Source organism: Cavia porcellus, unplaced genomic scaffold, assembly GCF_034190915.1.
Source record: "Cavia porcellus strain 051 isolate PalLab524CR breed Dunkin Hartley unplaced genomic scaffold, mCavPor4.1 scaffold_16, whole genome shotgun sequence".
NCBI classification, from domain to species: Eukaryota; Metazoa; Chordata; class Mammalia; order Rodentia; family Caviidae; genus Cavia; species Cavia porcellus.
The window spans coordinates 1,214,913-1,220,912 of NW_026947499.1; positions in this window are offsets into that span (position 1 = coordinate 1,214,913).

Genomic DNA, 6,000 nt, shown 5'->3' on the forward strand with positions numbered 1-6,000 from the left:
TGCTCAGGAACTGGGGGACCTGGGGACCCAGCCCCAGTAGGGGTTCCATCTCAGAGCTCTGTGCTCCCGGGATCCTGACCTCAAGAAGCCCATCTTGAGAGGCTGCAGCACGGCCAGAGCGGGCTGGAGCGCTTTCCCAGCAGGCTGAAGCCCAGAGGTCCAGCCCCCCACACAGCACACGCCCCCCGGCACCGTGTTCCACGTGGGGACTTTTGCAGTGTCTTTTTTTTTTTTTTTTTTTTTTTTTTTTGTCTTTTTCTTTTTTATCAGTACCCGGTATCGAACTCACGACCACACACCTGCAAGGCAGGTGCTTATGCTGCTGAGCTAAATCCCCAGCCCTTTTGCTGTGTCTTGATTTGCAGAAAGGAGGCAGACATTTGATCCTGAAAGTCATGGGGAAAAATAAGCAGGAGCAGATCTGCAGAGACAGACAGACAGACAGACAGAGAAGCACTGTGGAACCTCAACCACTAAGCCTTGTGGCGTTGGCAGATAAACAACACCCTAACTCTACCGGGGAGCAGGAGAGAGCTGCGTCCAGGGTGGTGACAGCCACCCCGGTGACACTGCAGAGAATCAGGCCAGTGCCTCCATGGCAATGGGGAGACTCGGCCCGTGGGAAACCGGAACAAATGCGGCCGGGCCCCTACCTGACACCGCGTGTACAGATGGATCCCAACATCAAAGGCGGAACTCTGCTACAGAGCAAAATCCAGCATCCGACAGATGCGTCCAGCGTCGCGTGGAAGGGACGGTCCCCTTGACTCTGGCTCCAAAGCCAGAAGCCCATAAATAAACGGGTGCCCTCAGCGGTATTTTACAACGTCAGGGCAAAGGCAAGGGGCGAGGCGGGGCAAAGTGGAGTCCCAGCGCGGGAGGGGACAGAGGGCAGAGGGCAGAGCTCCCGAGACAGGGGGTGGCTGTTCTCAGGGCAAGGAGGACCAGGCGCCCCGGCCCCCGGGCTGCATGCCAGGCAGGTGAGGCCGGAGAGCGGAGTGGGTCTGGGAGCCCAGGACTCACGGCTGGGAATTGATCTGCGGAAACATTTGCAGCCGTGCTCAGGAGCGCCTGTGGCCGCGTTTGGAACAGAAAATGTTATAAACACCCCAGAGAGAGACACCGAGAGGCAGACAGACAGACACACAGACAGGGACACTCCACATCTGTTAGGGAAGATTCTCCAAGGCACAGCAAAAGCCAAACACACGGGCTCTTGGGAGCCCAGGTCCCTGCTGGTTCCTGAGTAAACAGCAGAAACCAGTGAAAGTGCCACCCGACAGGGACCCTTCTGCGGGCCTGGGAGTGTCCAGTGGTGCCTGCTCTGGTAACTGAAGGGGTTCAACCCTCATTACTGTGTCCAGGAGGGCAGGAGGGAGGTGCGATGGGAAGGGGACCGGAGGGCGCTGTCACCATGGTGACGTGCAGGAGGAAGAGGGATGGCTGAGTCTCCAGGTGCGGGAGAGGCGGGCTGCGAGGTGTGAGGTCCCTGCCCAGCGCACGGGGTTTCATGTGGCTTGGTGTCTGTTAGTTTGGTTTGGTTTTTTGGTTTGTGTTTTGAGGCAGGGTCTGGGGTGGCCTTGAACTCACTGTGGAGCCCAGACTGGGCTTGAATTCGCAGGGATCCTCCTGCTTCAGCCTGAGTGCTGGAATGACAGGCGTGCATCACCACGCCCAGCTGCATTTTGAATAACTGCCATCTAGGCTTCTCTAACCGAAAATACTAAGTTTCATTTTTAAGAAAAATCCCAATAAATCAAAAGGCCATTTGTTGCTCAGAAAGGAGACCCAGATGAGTGGATTACACACTATAGGCAGAGCGGTAAGCTCTTCTTCAGACAGAGCACATGGAAATCAAAGGCACGGAGGCTCGGGAGGGAGGGGCATTTACCTTACTGTATGTATGTGCAGGAAGGACTCTCAATCCTGTCACATTTCTGTCTTCTCCGGTATTTTCTGATTCTCAAAATCCTGATGGCACTGAGCAGGCATGGTGGCGCACACTTGAAATCCCAGTGCTCGAGGCTGAGGCAGGAGGGTTGCCTCACTTCCAGTCAGCCTGGGATACACAGTGAGATGTTGTCTCAGGAAAAAAAAAAACCTCCTGATATTCAGGAAAATTAGAGCCTTCCTTTATGGCTGGGACTGTTTCAAGCTCTGGAGACACGATTGCAGGAATGGTACAGTACCAACACAGGACCCCTGTGAAAATCAGCTCCCGGAGGTTCTGGAGGACACCGGCCAGGGGACTCTCCTCCCACTGTCTGTACTGCTGGAAATCTCCTAACAGAAAGATTAAAACTTGACACTAGGTAACGGGTCCCTTGATGTCAGTGACCCTGGAGTGGAGCTCTCGGAGCTTTTCCAACGCTGCCTTGGAGCTGTTTAATTGGGGAACCCAGCACACAACCAGCCAATCTTCAGTGTCACGGCCGCCTCTTTAGTGAGATTTCCGACAGCCTTTCCCGAAACCTAAAGCAGCTCTCAGTGTTCACTGTCTTCCGCAGGAAAAAGTCATGGATGAGTGAATCACAGCCCTGAGCCGACTGCCTGGCCACCCCACACCTGCTAAATCCACAGCAACCAAGAGGTGGAGAGTGCTCGGAGAGGCCCAGCTCACAGACCAAAGGAAGAACGGGCTCCTGAGATCCGTGTGGCTTTGCACATCCCTGCCCTCCTCCTGCAAAGCCTGGACTTGGCTTCCCCGTGCGGCTGTTTCCGTTCAGAAGGAAGTGGGGAGGACCGTGTTCGGGGGACCCAGCCCCGGCCCCGCACCTCTGCCGACGGGGAAGCTGCGGTCTGCCTGGTCTCTGAGCCGCCGCCATCTGTGCAGTAACAGAGCTGTGCCTGCTCAGGACCAAGCGAGCCGGCAGAAAGGCGTGAGCACCGCGGCTGAGCCTCCCGCGGTGGAACGGCTGTGTGAGGGCAGACATTACAGCAGTAACACGGCCTGCCACGACGAAACCGAGTTAAACTGTAACTCAGATCAAAAGCCTTTGGCTTGGTTTTGGCAGACTGAGGATTTCGGCCCATTAGGACTAATTCTTTAAATGTGGCGAGTCCCAAGACAGGGATACCGTGGTCCCGTCCGAAGTTTTTGGGTCTGAGTTTGGTGGAGCAGAACAAGCAAACTGCCCGGGGCTGGGGGGTGGCTCAGCTCAGGGTGGAGCCCTCCCCTGGCTCATGTAAGACCTGGGTCCCCGCCAGCACCGCCGACGGTGGCCACAGACAGGCAGCTTGGAGCCGAGGCAGCTGCACAGGGGCTCGGCAAATGTGCGTCCTCACAGCGCCAGGCCTGGCACAGCTCAGGGCCAGCGAGTGGACAGAGGACGGGGCAGCGGGCCCCAAATGTGTTATTACAGAAATCCAAGCCAGGAGCTGCTCGGACCCAGGCATTCCTCACCGCAGCTGCAACAGGAGGCCGCGTCATCACAGCGGGGACCCTTCCGGGATAAGGTGACTCCCTTGTGTCTGCCACTGATCAAAGCCAGCACCTGTCATGGTCCAAATCACTGGATTAGAGTCTCCGGGCCGTTCACCCGGGCCCTTCTGATGGATGCGATTGTGAGGATCAGTGAAGGAACAACATAAATCCCATGTCCTTGTCACTTTCTTGTCACTGGGACAAAATCCCTGACACCTGCGACTTGAAGGAGGAGAGATATATTTCAGCTCAGCTCCAAGACAGGTCGGCAGGTTGGGGGCTTGGCGCGGGGGAGCTGCCCTCTGCACGGTGAGCGGGAAGTGGAGGGGAGGGAGGACCTCAGAGATGCACCCTCCCGGCCGGGCCCCCAGCTGTGGGTTCATCCGTGGACTCCCCATGACCCAGTCCCCTTCCTAAAGCCCGCTGGAGGCCACGGGAATTCAGGAGCGTCTAGGTGTACGCCGAGCATATGCAGGGAAGGAACACCTGCCACCCGCAGTCACGGGCAGAGGCGGCCGGCAGGAGGCGGCTGGAGCTGGGGTGCATCAGGGCTGCAGGGTGACCGGGGACGCCTGCAGCCTCAGCTGTTTCCACCGGACCTCTCTGAGAAGCCGAAGCTTGCTCACACCGAGAAGCGAGTGGGCTTTGAGGAACAAATCCAGATTCTACCGCGGGAAGCCCGTTCCTCCCAAATGAACACCGCGGCTCCGGGCTGGGTCCAGCCTGGGTGTGACCCCGTCCCAGCACGGTGGCGCTCCTGGCTTGTCGCTGGCCCTGGAGGTGCTGTGCTGTGCTGTGCAGCAGGTGCACCTCGGCAGCTGCTCCTGACTCCAGTCGCCCCAGGCCTTGGAGCTAGCGGTGGAGCCTCCCCGAACAGGGCGACCCCAACCCTCGGCTCAGCACCTTCCCACGCTGGCCCTCTTCAGAGAGATGCGCACAGCACATGCTGCCTCAGTTTCCCTGTCTGCTCCCCGTCCTCTGTGCAGGGACGGGGCCCTCACCGCTTCCCACCTGCTGCATCTCTGCATGGGAACCGGACCCCAAGGAAAAGCCGAGAGCTGGGAATTCAACCCATGTTCACACTCACCCTCCCGTTCACACACAGCTGCACGCTCCACTCACACATGTCCTTGAACTCTCACACACACTCGCACACCCCATGTTCACACTCACACCCCTTTGGAATGCTGGCGTTCTCATGTACTTGCACACTCACGGTGCTCTCAGCATTTTTGCACACGCACAGATGTAAGCACCGTGGAAGTCGAGCTCATTCCCAGGGGGTGAAAATCGAGAACCACGAAGGTGATGACCCAGAATCAGCCTGGCCTAGGTGTGAGCATGCACGGGTGTGCAGAGGCAGGTGGGTGTGTGGCACCTGAGAGCCCTGGGGCCTCCCTGTGCAGGAGGAAGCAGAAACACACACTGGCACGGGACATCTTCAAAGTCCTGGCCCAGAGAGAACCCCGCGGGAGGGCCCCTCTGCTGCGCCCACCGCAGCCCAGGCTGCTGCCCACTGCAGACGCCGGCCCAGCAGGAGGAAGTGGGCCGAATGCGGTCTTCAGCACTGAGACTGGAAATGGCACCCCGCACCCGTGCTGGGGTCCTGGGTGAGGGTGTAAATGTACCCCCAGTGGGGTGTGGTGGGCACCCCGTCACCCCAGCGATGGGGAGAGGGAGGCAGGAGGATCACCACGTTAGGGGGCACCCTGAGTCAGTGAGGTCTCAAATAAATAAACAATCAAGTAAATAATCCACCCGCTCCTGCGGGTTTCATTCTTAGAATATAGTAAAAGTCACGATTTTACTTTCGGAAAAGAACAGCAGAGAGATAACCCCGCCCCTGTCAACCTGGAGCCTGAGGGGTGGGAGGCAGCCAGAGGGGAAACGCGCAGGCCCTGATGCAGCCTGTCTCTGGGTTTGAGGCTCAGACCCAGAAAGGTCCCTTTTCTGTTTGCTTGTTTTTGGTTGGTTTGGGTTTCATGAGGCAGGGTCTCGTTATGCAGTTTAGGCTGGCCCTGAGCTCACTCTGTAGTTGAAACTGGCCTCAAAATCAGGGCAGTCCTCCTGCCTCAGCCTCCCGAGTGGGGCTCTTGAAATTGAAATAAACCTGCTTAACATAGTTCACGGCACAGCCACACAGAATTAAGTCCTGATTCTTAAATATTAACAGCACACAAACAAAAAGAACGCACAGAAGAAAAGCCTCAGTCTCCCCTTGGTGTTACCCCGGAAGTGGCAACACAGAGTTATCCTAAAGCAGTGACAGGAGACAGTAAAGAAACCATTAGCACCGCTAAAGTAGCACACTGATTAACACGTTAAGATGCATATCGCTCACAACAGCGATTCCAGCTTAAGATATCACCACTGTGCAAAAGACATCAATCAAAAACAGAGACTCTTGAATTTATTGGTGAGAACTCAGCTCACTTCCCTCCTTTTCATAAAAAGTTCCCTATTTCCTGTCTCGGTCTCAAAGTGGCCAGCGGCAAAGACAAGCCCGAAACACACAGACGCAGCTCCCAGTGTCGGCCTCTGAGAGCTGGCGCTGGCCGGCTGCGGGACCTTGGCGT